The 12,491-nt window shown below is 37.0% G+C and overlaps 1 long non-coding RNA gene across 1 annotated transcript; it reads left to right on the plus strand.

The window, feature by feature from the left end:
- The first annotated feature begins 8,436 nt into the window (after positions 1 to 8,436).
- LOC134533918 (uncharacterized) lies at positions 8,437 to 11,842 on the plus strand. Its single transcript, XR_010075409.1, has 2 exons — positions 8,437 to 8,690; positions 10,933 to 11,842. It is a non-coding gene; the product is annotated as an uncharacterized LOC134533918 (long non-coding RNA).
- Positions 11,843 to 12,491: the final 649 nt, after the last annotated feature.

Below are 12,491 nucleotides of genomic sequence, written 5' to 3' on the forward strand. Positions count from 1 at the left end.
GTGCTGAAACTATCGGCCTCGGCAAAATATGACGCTATTCCCTCACGCATATTATCTTTGCGCCACGGACTCTGCAGCAATGCTAGGAGGAACAGGTTGGCAAAGAGCAATGGAAATATTACATTGTAAGCGCATAAAATCAGAATTCAAACAGTTTTACAGACAGTCAGTGAGCCAGTCAGTGAGTCAATGATGAGCGTATACATATTTTAGATTACGCTCCAGATGAATCCCACAGGAACCATGCATTTTTTCCGGGATAAAAAAAGTTGGCCTTTGTCACTCTCCAGCCCATAAATGATATCTGTACCAAAAATTAATGTTGATACGTTTCTCCGTTGCTGAGCGATAGAAGGCCAAACCAACAAACACACATTCAAATTTATATTATTAGAAACGATAAAGTAAAATAACATCAATAAATTCGCTTAATTACAACACACCTGTTGCTTATAGGTAAATACCTGTGTTAATTTATGGCAGTTGCAGTTGGGACCTCGCCAAAATTCCTCTAGTTGCTAATGCGTTCATTCAAGTGTCGGCATGCCTGCGTCTTTAACCAACACCTGGTGGAACAAGGCGTCCTCAGTTTTTTTTTTAATTACTCAAGTCAAAACACCTGTTTCTTTCTGCGATACTAAATTACACTTAACCTTTCCTCGTGCTCGGGAATGAAATCATGGTATTACGTCATTCGTTTAAGGTCGTTTGGTCTAAAAGATTTTTTTTCTCAATATAATTTGGGCTTAAAATGAATTTCAGCAGCAATTATCTTTGCAGAAAAGTCGTTTTAATCAAAGTGGTTTTGTCTTTGGTATTTTTCTCCATTGACCATTAAGCTTAAATGTATGCGACCAAACATATATCACTTGTGCTTATTTGCCAAATGATATCATTTCCCTCAGTATTCGCATTTATAACGAAAGTAGTTTTGCATGCGTCAGTTGATTACAGTTAGCAATACATTATAGATAATTGGGGAAAAATTACTAAAAGCAGTTATGTAACGAACAACACTTAAATGTTATAGGTAGAATCCACTTAGTTTTCGAATCTAGAATTCCATTATTAACATAGTTCCCCTAATCCAGTTATAGATCTTCAGAGTACAAACAAATAATTTTTATATGTTTCATGTTCCGGATATAAATAGTTAACATTTTTTGTTTTAAATCTTCCCCAAAGCTCTAACTAAACATTAGAGAGCACTCTAGCTGGTGAAAAACTAAAACATTTCTTTGGTAGTTTCTGCGGAGCTTGTGGTGTTAGTCTATCATGCAGGTGCTGGTGTCTGAATTTCTCGATTTCAGTTCCTTAAAATACTTTTCTTCAAATAGCAAACCTTTATAATGCTAAAGATTTCAAGGAATTTGTGGATTTGAGTATTTGATTGGCCCATCTATAGTATCCAAAAATGATACGCTGCTAGGAACTAAAGAGGAAAATCATTGCCAAAGTGGAAAGCGTGCACTGTTAAAAATTTTGACCTCAGATTTACGAACAACATTGGTTATTAGCTGTCCAAGGAGCTTCGTAATCCAACAGATATTTTCGTGAATTTTGCAAGAACTGTGATCGCTTACTTTGAACATCCGCTTGCGAGAATCGTATTGAAGTGTTGACAAAACCTTGAAAAACTTTCTAAATACAGAGCAGAAACATTCTTCATTTTTTCCACGTGTGTGTTTATCTTGTTTACGCTGGAACACAAAAATCGGAAGAAGCCGGAATGTGGTGTATTTTATACGAAGACAGTTATCTGGAATAAAAAAAACGCTTCTTTTTTGGTGTATTATTCCTCAAAAGTCTGTAAAATTACTGTAATTTATAACAGCGTGATGGAAGAGTTTTAGAGCCTCACATTAGCGGTTATTTGTTCGCTCCAAACATATGGATCGGCTTCATTCCAAATACGAGTATGTGTGTTTTTTTTAAATTTATTTTTAACTAACTCCAAATATTTACGAAGAATTATTTCGGAAATGGGGACTGTAGAATGTAAAACTGTAGGTATGTTTCGCCCAGCAGATAATTGCGAATACATTGGCATACTTATATATATTATCACCTGAATACGAACCATTTTTGTTAGGCTAGGAGTTGTAGATGTCAAGTTCATAATTATCTTAAAATTAGTCATGATTCCAGTTCAAACATCATAGATAAATTTCAACCAGTTCCTTCGCAAAGGCTTTGTACAAAAACATCCCTGTTTTCAGCTAGTTCTGCATGTAATTAATATTTTAAATTTTTTATTACATCTTCGCTCAGTAAATTGGCTTGAGTTCCCTGGACTGCATTTCCAGTTCACTTCACTTAAGTCGTTATGAATTCATATTCAATTCCTATCTTCATAATTTTGGTTCTCTCTAGACTTGGTAGTTTTGTACCTATTAGTTTGTCTTCCTGAGTGCCGTCCTACTTCCTTCTTCTACCTTATGTGCTTCATCTCGATCTTCTCACAATTCCTCGTCCGTCGTCATGCTTCATCAGGGTGATCTATCCCCAATCATTCATCAACAAGCGATCCCTCTTCTGTCTTCCGACTTCTATATCAACCACTTCAAATACCCAGCGTTTCTTCTGATTGAAATATCAGGTGCTTCTATAATTCTCTAGCATAACTATTGTTATCACCCGACAGTGGAAATCACACCGAAAGTGCAATTTTAGAGACGTGCAAAATTAACGATATTTTCTGGTGTCTCTTCTCTCCGGGTCGCAAAAATTGTTCCGTTAGATCTTATTTTTAGTGAGCTGCAAAATATATCTTGATCAAACGACAAGAGTCTTTCAAGCTTACAGACATTTGCAATACGGACTTTCGCTAAAAATAAACGTGATAATTTCGCAGGTCTCAACAGTTAGTCTGGTAGAAGCTGATATTTTACCTGACTTTTTTTTTCCAATAGCCAATACGCAGGCGTTGGAGGCGCAACCATTCTGACCAATGCACAAGTTTACTCATCTTTGGAAAAAAAAAAAAAATGGGACGCAGGTTTTAGCAACTTCACCCCTCCGCGACGCGATGGAAAACGTAATGCATTTGCCAATCGGGAAAGAATTGTCGCGTAAGCGAATGTTATGTTCGCGTAGATGGACACAGACGAGTCAGGCGTGATTGGTCGGGGGACGACACTACTGCAATTCCGCGTCGCGCCCTTCGCGCCGTTGTGATCGCTTCGTAGGCTTGCCGACCTGGACCCACGCGTCCGGAGCGACCACATCTCTCCCAGACGGGAAAACCGCGAGGCTCTGGGACGCGGCGGACTTTATCGCGTGTGTCGCAACACTCGGCGGCTCTGGTTGGCGTGGTCGGGCGTTCCGTATCGTGCACAGGGCCTTCCAGGATCACTGGCTTCCCCCCTCCTTTACCCTCCTTTTACTTCACCCGAGATAACCCAGCGCCATCGTGTTGTTGGTTTACGGTCCAGCGGATACGCCCCTGCTTGGTTCCGCTTTCCAACACCACGGCCCCCCTTCTGCACATGCCTGTACATAACACTGCCGTTACACGGCGTTTCAACGAATAAACCAGCGCAATTCCTATGTTTTTTGTTTTATGAATCATATACCTGTCTATGTCGCGTCTTTAGCTTCATAACGTTTACGCGAAAAATAAAGTACTCGCAAGTGATGTTTAACATCTAACCTCGGTAACGAGCTCGTCTTGTTGGCGTTGCAAATAAACTTATGGTACAAAACTCGGACACGAAATTTAAAGTAGAATTCTTTGAAATAATACCAAACGTGATAAATATACTGATTAATAAAATATTCGCTTTTCAAGTACATACCAAAATTTCTAGACGAGAATCACATGCTTACCATATGCGCCCACCGCTAGAATTCACTGCCTGAATCGTTAACGTTGCTTGCCACCATCACGCACAGTTAGCAGCACGAAACCAACGGAAATTTTTAACTACGTATTATAAACATATCCGATAAAAATGAAAAAGGCTGGAAGAATCCTAATCCTGGCTTTGGACCTGATTTTCGACAAAGAATTTTATTTAAATACTATCCAGCTGGTTAAGATCCAGTAAATGGTTAATACTATAAAGTTTTCGCACACGTTAAAATTCATATTTATATGTAATTTCTAAAATATGTACCTGAAACATTTTAAAACACATATTATATCACTAAGTATATGTTTATATATTTGTTTTGGCTGAAACAACTGAAACCAGTCTGTAAATGATTACTATGATTAATCATTCATCTTATTGAGGTTATTAAACATTATATTTAAATAATTATTATATTATAATTTTATTAAATAAAGTAACAAATTCCAGGGACGAGATTCGAACCACGTCCCTTGAGTTTATCAATCGTGCATTCTACCCGGTGACACTGAGCCCGATGACGTATTGCAATGAGAATATTTACTATAATCATTGAAATCCCAGTTTTCTTATGTATTTTAAAAATTCAGCATTACAGTTTAGTATGACAATTTAAGTTTACCAAATATATTCTAGGGTAGTTTCACTATCATAAAGTTTTATTTGGCACACCAATACGTTTGGTTTTTACCTTATTGTTTTTATGAAAAATTATAACATACCGGTTTATTTTGTTACACGTGGGTCCACCATATCTGTGTCACATTTCCGTTTATCGTCTTCTGTTCCATTTTTTTAATTGCTCTTACAAAATGCCGTATACTGAGATCTAAGATGTTTACACATTAAAAATCATAAATATACATCGGACATTATACTTATATTATATATAAAAAAGAATGTCTCAAACATTACCTAACGCACTGATACTATCTCATGTCAAGGGCGGCACCATTAAGACTTTCTGGAAGGGGCTATCGTACAAAGAAAGAATTAAGTTGCAAAAAATGACTTTAAATAATTAAGCGATAGCCTTGTAATATTTACAATATCATGATCTCAAATACTGAACATTTAATGCTTCAAACAATTTTTTTTTTGTGGAAGGAAAGTTTAAAACACGAATTTAAGTACTTAAGTAAACCTTAATGTATACCCTCAAATACTTTTGGGTTCTTGGGTTACTAACATTCCCACCGCCCCCTTTGATTCCTTGAGCCGTGCTTTGAGTGTATTTGTGTTAGTGAGGCGGGATGATAAGTGCGACACTCCCTGCTGTTTCTAGCGCGGTATCCCCTCTAAGTGCAAGGCAAAATCTTCTCGTTGCGCATAGGGCAACTATGAAATTATAGTGGTCGCCGTAGCATTACATGGCGAAGAAATTAATTTAAAGTTGTAATACGAGAGTTTTCAAGAATCTATATCGGGAGTTTTCTGCCTGATAAACTATTCTAATAATACTTTTTTTAAAAGTAATTTTCACTTTTTCCATAACATAGTTTATAAATGAAATAGGGAAACAGAACTACACATCAACCCTCAGAATATTATTAAATGCTTTCCGTAAACAGACATCACTCTGTGAACACCGTATGTGTGCCTGGATAGCAGGGTCCTTACGCTCATGTCTATATAACATGCATAGTTATAGCAGTAATGATGATGATGATTGGGTGACAGGACCAGAGGCTGGTACAGATCATCAGTCACCCCCAGATACGGTTTGATGGAAGTTGACTGTGTGAGATGATTTGCGATGGTTTCCCGCTGCCTTCCGCAATTGTGGAGACGACGGTACAGCACAGCACACACTACTGAACCCGGGGAGGTAAAATTACACTAGCTAAAAGAATAAATCTCTGATTCGATCGTGAATCGAACACGGTGTCTTTTTCGTTCACCAGCCACAATATCTAACCACTAAACCAACCGGTAGTAAATGCGATACGTATTTGGGTCAAAATGCACAGTTGTGTGCTAAAACTGATACTTTGAGGCTTGTAAGCTTTTTAATTCGATCCTCATTTGAGTAGTTGTGGTGATTTTAAACTAAGAACCGAAATCAATGGCCTATCCACTTTCTAGGCTTCACATTGAGTTTTGGAACACTTTATATATGTTAAAATTATTATTTTCATAATCGGATGATTAAACACGTTTGAAGCTCTGTTTTATGGACCACATTCCTTCCTTCCTCAATAAGTTTTAGACACATCCGGGAATTTTTCACGCAAGAACAGCAGTTCGGACTGCAAATTTAACAGGTGCGCTTAGTTTGGTGTTTGGCTTCAAACCACTTCACGCTTGGACACCGACTCGCTACTTGTAAATTGGAGTCATGCCGTCTGTAGCTGGACTATTTCCTCGAAAGTGCAGTGCAACTTTCTCATTTGATGCGAAAGGAGAGGTTGGGTTTGAAACGTTATTAACGTCGGAGTAAAAGTCTGTTTGGTCCAGTTTGTCGCTATAGTCTTCTCGTAACTTATTCTATTTGCAGAACTGCGGTTTCCCAGAGAGAGAGAGAGAGAGAGAGAGGGAGAGAGCTTGAGATTCAAAAAGAGATGTGTGTAAAGATTGATTTTTTTTTCTATCTCGCAATATTTAAAGACCGTGAACAGGTTCCTGCGTACGAATAAAAGTCCCGATTCCGGAAAACAGGTGTGCCACTGCAGTGATTAAATTAAATTGAGCCATGTTGGAACATTGAGCCATGTTCGAACATTGAATAATATGGACAAGGCTGCCGGGACGAACATTTCATCAACGATGAACGAGAGAGACAGCGAGACATAAGGCAACATTTATAAGTGTGTGTTTATATATTTATATTGTCGCGGGTTGAAATTTTGCAGGGTTGTTGAAATCAAATTTAGGGACTTTACTGACGGGACTCTGGGCTGGCTGCTCTGTTCACTCGTCAGCGCAAGTGGCGTGACCATGTAATTGGGGCACGGGGCCGGCGCGGCGCGCTGCGGGCTTGCAGAATTTTGTTTGTTTGTTTGGCCGCGCGCTGGCGCAGCCACGGGCCGCAGTTACTGGGGCGCGCTGTCGTAACAAGCCGCGCGGTGTGGCCTGCACATTGGGGTAGAGGGGGGGTAGTCTTCCCAGATGTTCTAGTTAGTTGTTTAGTAAATTTGACTTCAATAACGAGCTTTTGTTATGGTAGGCGCGGCAGGGCGCGCGAATTTAAGCGCAAGTGAGTGGTGACTCGGGGCTCACTCAGGCGGAGGCTATGCGTCTCACCTGTGGTCACGAGTTGTTAGTTCGTTCGTGATGTAGGAATTCAGGCTCACTCAGGCGGAGGCTATGCGTCTCACCTGTGGCCACGAGTTGTTTAGTTAGTTCGTTCGTGATGTAGTTTAAGTTAGGTCATAATGTAGTCGTCAAGCTTTCGGGCGGAGGCTATGGCCCTCGTCAGGGGTCACGCGTCATAGTTTTTAAAATGTAATGTTCGTTCGGGATTTCAAGGGCAGGAGAGGCCCCTACGTTATTTTTTTTTAAAGTAATCGATCAAGAAAGGCTTTTCGGAAAATGTGAGTATGGACTTATCTTTGTTTTAATTTTAAGTATTAATTATGATTTGAGGTATTCGGAAGGACTAGGGAAGTGTTTAGTGAAGTTCTCTCATTCTCTCTCTTGTAAGGTCGTTCAATCGTTAAGGAAGTAAAGAGATTATTGTTTTAAATTGTAATCCCGCTATTTAAATGTTCTTTAAAATGATGTTGAGTATTTGACTTTAAGAATAAAATAATTTTAATTAAGTATTATGTTATTTTGCAAAATCTCCTTAGTTCAGCTCTCACCAGACATCCTGTACGGGATGACGAACCTATGATCCTAGGTACAGTAAAGTATTTTATGAAGTTAAGACTAGTTGATGCCAAGCGAGTTGTTTCTATGTAAAGAGCTACGATTCTCGCCCCCCCCTCTGAAGGTGGATCGTGACAGAAATGGCGGTGGCACCGGCTAGGTGCACGTGACAGAAATGGTAGAGTTCGCCGGATAGGTTCTATTTCTGGAGAGAGAGAGAGGTAGATTTTTATGTTTATTATTAAGTTAGTTTCAGCTTCTGATAGCAGGTTATTAAGAGTTTACTTGAGGAGAGGATTACGGAATTTTAGTCTATAGTGGAGGAAGTCTTTGAGATTTTTTTTTTGACGTAACAGATGTTTATTTGAGGATACTTGTAAGGATAAAGTTTATAGTGATAAGTTGTTTTAAGTCGTTGAATTTATTGTAGATTTATATCGGGGATTATTACGTGAGGAGAATACGTTATAAGTTAAATGCTTATTAGAGATAATGCAAGTGGTTTAATTTAATTGAAGTTCATTTTAAGATTGTAGGTTAAGAGAATTATAATTTAAAATAAAGTTTTTTGTCGTAAATAGGAATTATTTTCAAGAGAAGTTTGTTTTGTTTTCGTGCGCGTAGGAGACGAGACGTACGAATTAAATCAGTCGAGGGAAGGATAAACGTTAGAAAGGAATTAAAGAGAAAACGAGAGTTTATGTAAAAGAGAGTTATAGAATTTATAGTGATGTTTTGTTTTAATTAGAAAAATGTTGAGAGTTGTTTCAGAACGACACGTCAGTGGACGTGGCAGAGTGAACACGTGACGGGGAGGTGCTGAGACCTAGCGGAGAACGGAGGAACCGCAAGCGAGGGTTGGCGCACCTGATGGAATTCGGTGACGTCACGGGCTCATACGGAGACGTGGACAGGCCGTGACCTTGTTTTGATCAGCTGTACGGTAACTTAGCGATAAGAAAATAGACTATTGGTTAAATAAATTTAAATTTAAGTGTGTTTTAGAAGAAGAGGAACTTTCAGTATGTAAGTAATTTAATTTAAGAAGTGTATGATGTATAGGCTAGAAGTGTTTCGTTGTAAGTTGTTTATGTTTTTGTTAGTTAAATTCTACCTCGGTTTTAAAAATATTTTTTTGGGATTTGTAAACATTATTAAGGAGGTACACTATAAAATCGATAAGCATTGAGAAAAGTGGGAAGGATAGTTTTTGTGTGTAGAGGGAATTTACTCCAAGGGAACAGAGAGACAAAATTAATGTTTTCATTAGGGCGAGGGACCCTAAGGTGAGGCGTTGTGTCCCTGGGAAGAAAGGGAATTGTAGCGCAGACCATAGGAGATGGGCTGACTACGGAATTAAGGGTCAGGAGAATCCTGAGAGTTGTGAGTAGTTTGGGGCAGGAGTTCCCCATGGTAGTACCGAAGTGGCTATCCTGTATGGGATAGGGTACCATTTCAATGAAGTTTGTTGGTGGGGTTAGAATCCCTTGCTGTGTAGTGGGCCTATAGCAGATAGGCACTACAGTGAAATTTTTGGTTATTTTGTGAGGTAAATTCCCTGGAGGTTAAGTAAGATTGGATTCAGTTAGGAAGGAGGGAAATGAGAAACATTGCTGTAGAGAGTTAGTGTACTTGCCTAATGTGAAATTGAATTTTACTAAATTAATTTAGGAGAAAGTTTTGTTCGGTAAATAAATAATAATGGAAGATAGCTAGATAATTAATTAATTTTTTTTGAGTAAGGTGTTTTAAGTAATGAAATAAAATAAGGTGAAGTAATTTGAATAATTGGGGAGGAGTTTCTTTAAGAGTTTAGATAATTGTTTTTGAATTTATTGAGATATTCAGCCAGTGAAGTTTGAGTGTGAGAGATACAGTGAGATTTTAAGGAAATCGGTTGTTTATTAATTAGGACAAATGAGATTTTATGATTAAGAGTCAGTAAGCATAGTTAAAATTTACGACATGATATTTGTTGACAGTTTACAGTTATTAAGGAGAAAACAGAGTAATCTATTTATTTTTATTTTAATGGTTTGAAGATAAGATTATGAATTTTTTTTGGAAGTTTCTTTGGCATGTTGGAATAATTTTTTTTGATTTTTAGAATTTACAGAGAAAATTTAATTGATTTACATTAGTTTGGAAGTATGGAGGTTTAGTGTTCGATTAGCCCTAACTTGATGGTCGGATCCCAAAAGAATGCCGTAAAACCGATAGCCAATTGAGAGGAATGCGGTAGGCGCTTGTGTAGAGAGGGGTTGTGGGAAAACTCCTTGGGACTGATGGCAGATCAGGGGCCCTAAATAGTGTGTGATGCTGTAAAACCAGTGCAGAGAAAGCCTGGTATGCTTAAATTTTTGGGCACAGGTTATGTAAACCTGGGGTTCCATGGGATTTAGTCATGTTAGCTGCTGTGAGACATTAAGATTTCCAGGCTCCATAGTAAATTCAATGTAAATTTTTGTTTTCTTAAAATAATAAATTTGTTTTCAATTTTTTTGAGATATTTGATTTGTAACAGTGAATACAGACCCCGAGGAATAAGAGTTGTCATGCTGTGAGAGGAGAAGGTGGTAGGCCTAAAAGGGTACAGGCACCACAGAGGTTATGTGCATTGCATAATTTAAATATAAGGAAACTTGAGAATTTGAAATTTTGTTGTTGGTTTGTACACCCATAAGAAGAGTATAGGCAGAATTTTTATTGTTATGAGATGTCTAATTTAATTGAAAAGAAGAAAGTTTAAAGATGCAAGGTAACATTATTATTGTAATAATTGAAAGAGATTAAGAGGTAGAGAGAAATAGGCAGTTTTTGTTTGTAAGTACTAAAGTTTACATATAGAAATTTAGTAACTAAGAATGAATAATAAGTTAAGTCTAGTGTAAAAGTTTTTTTTAAGTTTGTTAAGTTAAGAGTCACAAGTAAATTTTTTTTTAGAGAGAATATCTTTGATAGGAAGTATTAGAAACTTATGGGAATTTTAGGGTAACATAAATAATGTAGGTAATGAATAATAAATAGATGGTAGGTCTTAAGTTAGGATTAACATTTGAAGCAGAATTTAATTAAGAAGAAGGAAAATAAATAGGCCTAATGAAAAGAACAAAAAAGGATTTTATGGTAAAGCATTTTTTTTTAAGTAATAAACAATGAATAATAATGTTGTTTCAGGGTAATGTGTACTAATAATACAATTTTTTTTAGGACCAAAGAACAGGAATTATGTAATTTAAATTAACATGTATTTTTGAAACTGTTACAGATTCCTTAAGATGAGCTGAGCAGCAGTCCAGTTTACAAGATGACAAGAGTTCGAGAGACAAGATACAAGATCACTGAAACAAGAGCCAAGACTGAAGATTCAAGAGAAGAGAAAGCTGGCAGCCATGGACTTACAAGTGGAGATTAATAAGGTCATGTAAAGTTTTATTTTTTTTTATGGAAGACAGTAACTGGAGTTTTTTTTTGTTATAAACATTATTTACAGAACTTTTTAGGTTATAGTAATGTGATGGAACTAGTGAGTTGTGGTAGCTGTCAAAAAGAACTAATACCTTAAGTTTAATTTTTAAAGTTAATTTTCTTAATTTACAGAGGGATTAGTAGTTTTTTTTAAACCTTATTTAGGTTGGAATTTAAATACAATAGCTTATTATAAATGTGTACGAACAGTTCAAGTTCACAGTACTGATAGGTAGGTCAGATGATCTTATTGATTTTGATGATTTGTTGTTTTGAGTTGATTTTTAAGTGTTGTGAATTAGACAATGAAATAGTTCTGAAAACTTAAATTATTTCAAGCTAAGAAATAGTAAAGTTAATTGTAACTCAAAGGACACCAGAATTTAATTTTTTTTTAATTAGTAATGTTTGAAAATTTTATACTTTACAAGAAAGGTTATAAACAAACAGATCGGATGGAACAAGGATGCAGTAAATCACAATTTCATTTAGAATTATTGATTAGCTTTTGAGGTTATGAAGTAAAAGTAATTATAATTTAAAAGTTTGAATAAAAAAATGTTTTTTTTATTTGTTTGAAATAGAAAATTTAAAAGTTAATTAGTCATGATCTAGGTGGGTGATGGGGTGGGAATTGGCCACTCTTTTTCCCTATAACCTCCCTAACATGGCCTTCTATTACAACTAACAGAAATAAAGAAGAAGAAAAATGAAGAATTATTAGTTAGAATGTTTCTTTCATGAAGATACCTGATGAACTTTTACTGTTTGGAAGAATAGAAGCAAGGTTAGTCAGATATTTTTACTCAGAAGAAGAAGAAGATAAAGCAGTTTTATGACTCGACAAGCCAGAGATTGGTGTTTCCCCTCTGCGCTTCTATTGACTACGTTGTTTACTCTCATGGGATAGCTGGTTCGGCACCATGGAGAGAGATTGGTGGGCATTGTGGTTGCCCCCAGAAGAAAAGAAGAGTAGAAGAGGTTATGGGTGGGTCATGTGAACTGACCTTCAACCCAGTTACTTCGTGGGGACTATTTGCTGTATAGAGAAGATCAAGACTCAAGAGTTAGGGAAAATTATTGGAGGTCATGTTTCCCTTCCTTAAGTTTTTCCTATCAAATTATTTGCCTGATTAGATTATGCTAAGGGTGGGATACTTTATGTTAGCAGTTGAATTAATTAATTTTATTTTTTTGTGTGTTTGCATCCTTGCCCATCGATTGCAGTTTAGTAGTTAGTTTTGTATTTGTCAGGCGTGATGGTAATGCCTGTTGATGATGTTTCAGAATTGTAATCTGTTCGTGATGAGGATGGCACAACTCCGAAGCAGATGTGGGGAGAAGTTGTGAGCTGCCCTG

Source organism: Bacillus rossius, chromosome 7 (genome assembly GCF_032445375.1).
Source record: "Bacillus rossius redtenbacheri isolate Brsri chromosome 7, Brsri_v3, whole genome shotgun sequence".
In the NCBI taxonomy this organism is placed as follows: domain Eukaryota; kingdom Metazoa; phylum Arthropoda; class Insecta; order Phasmatodea; family Bacillidae; genus Bacillus; species Bacillus rossius.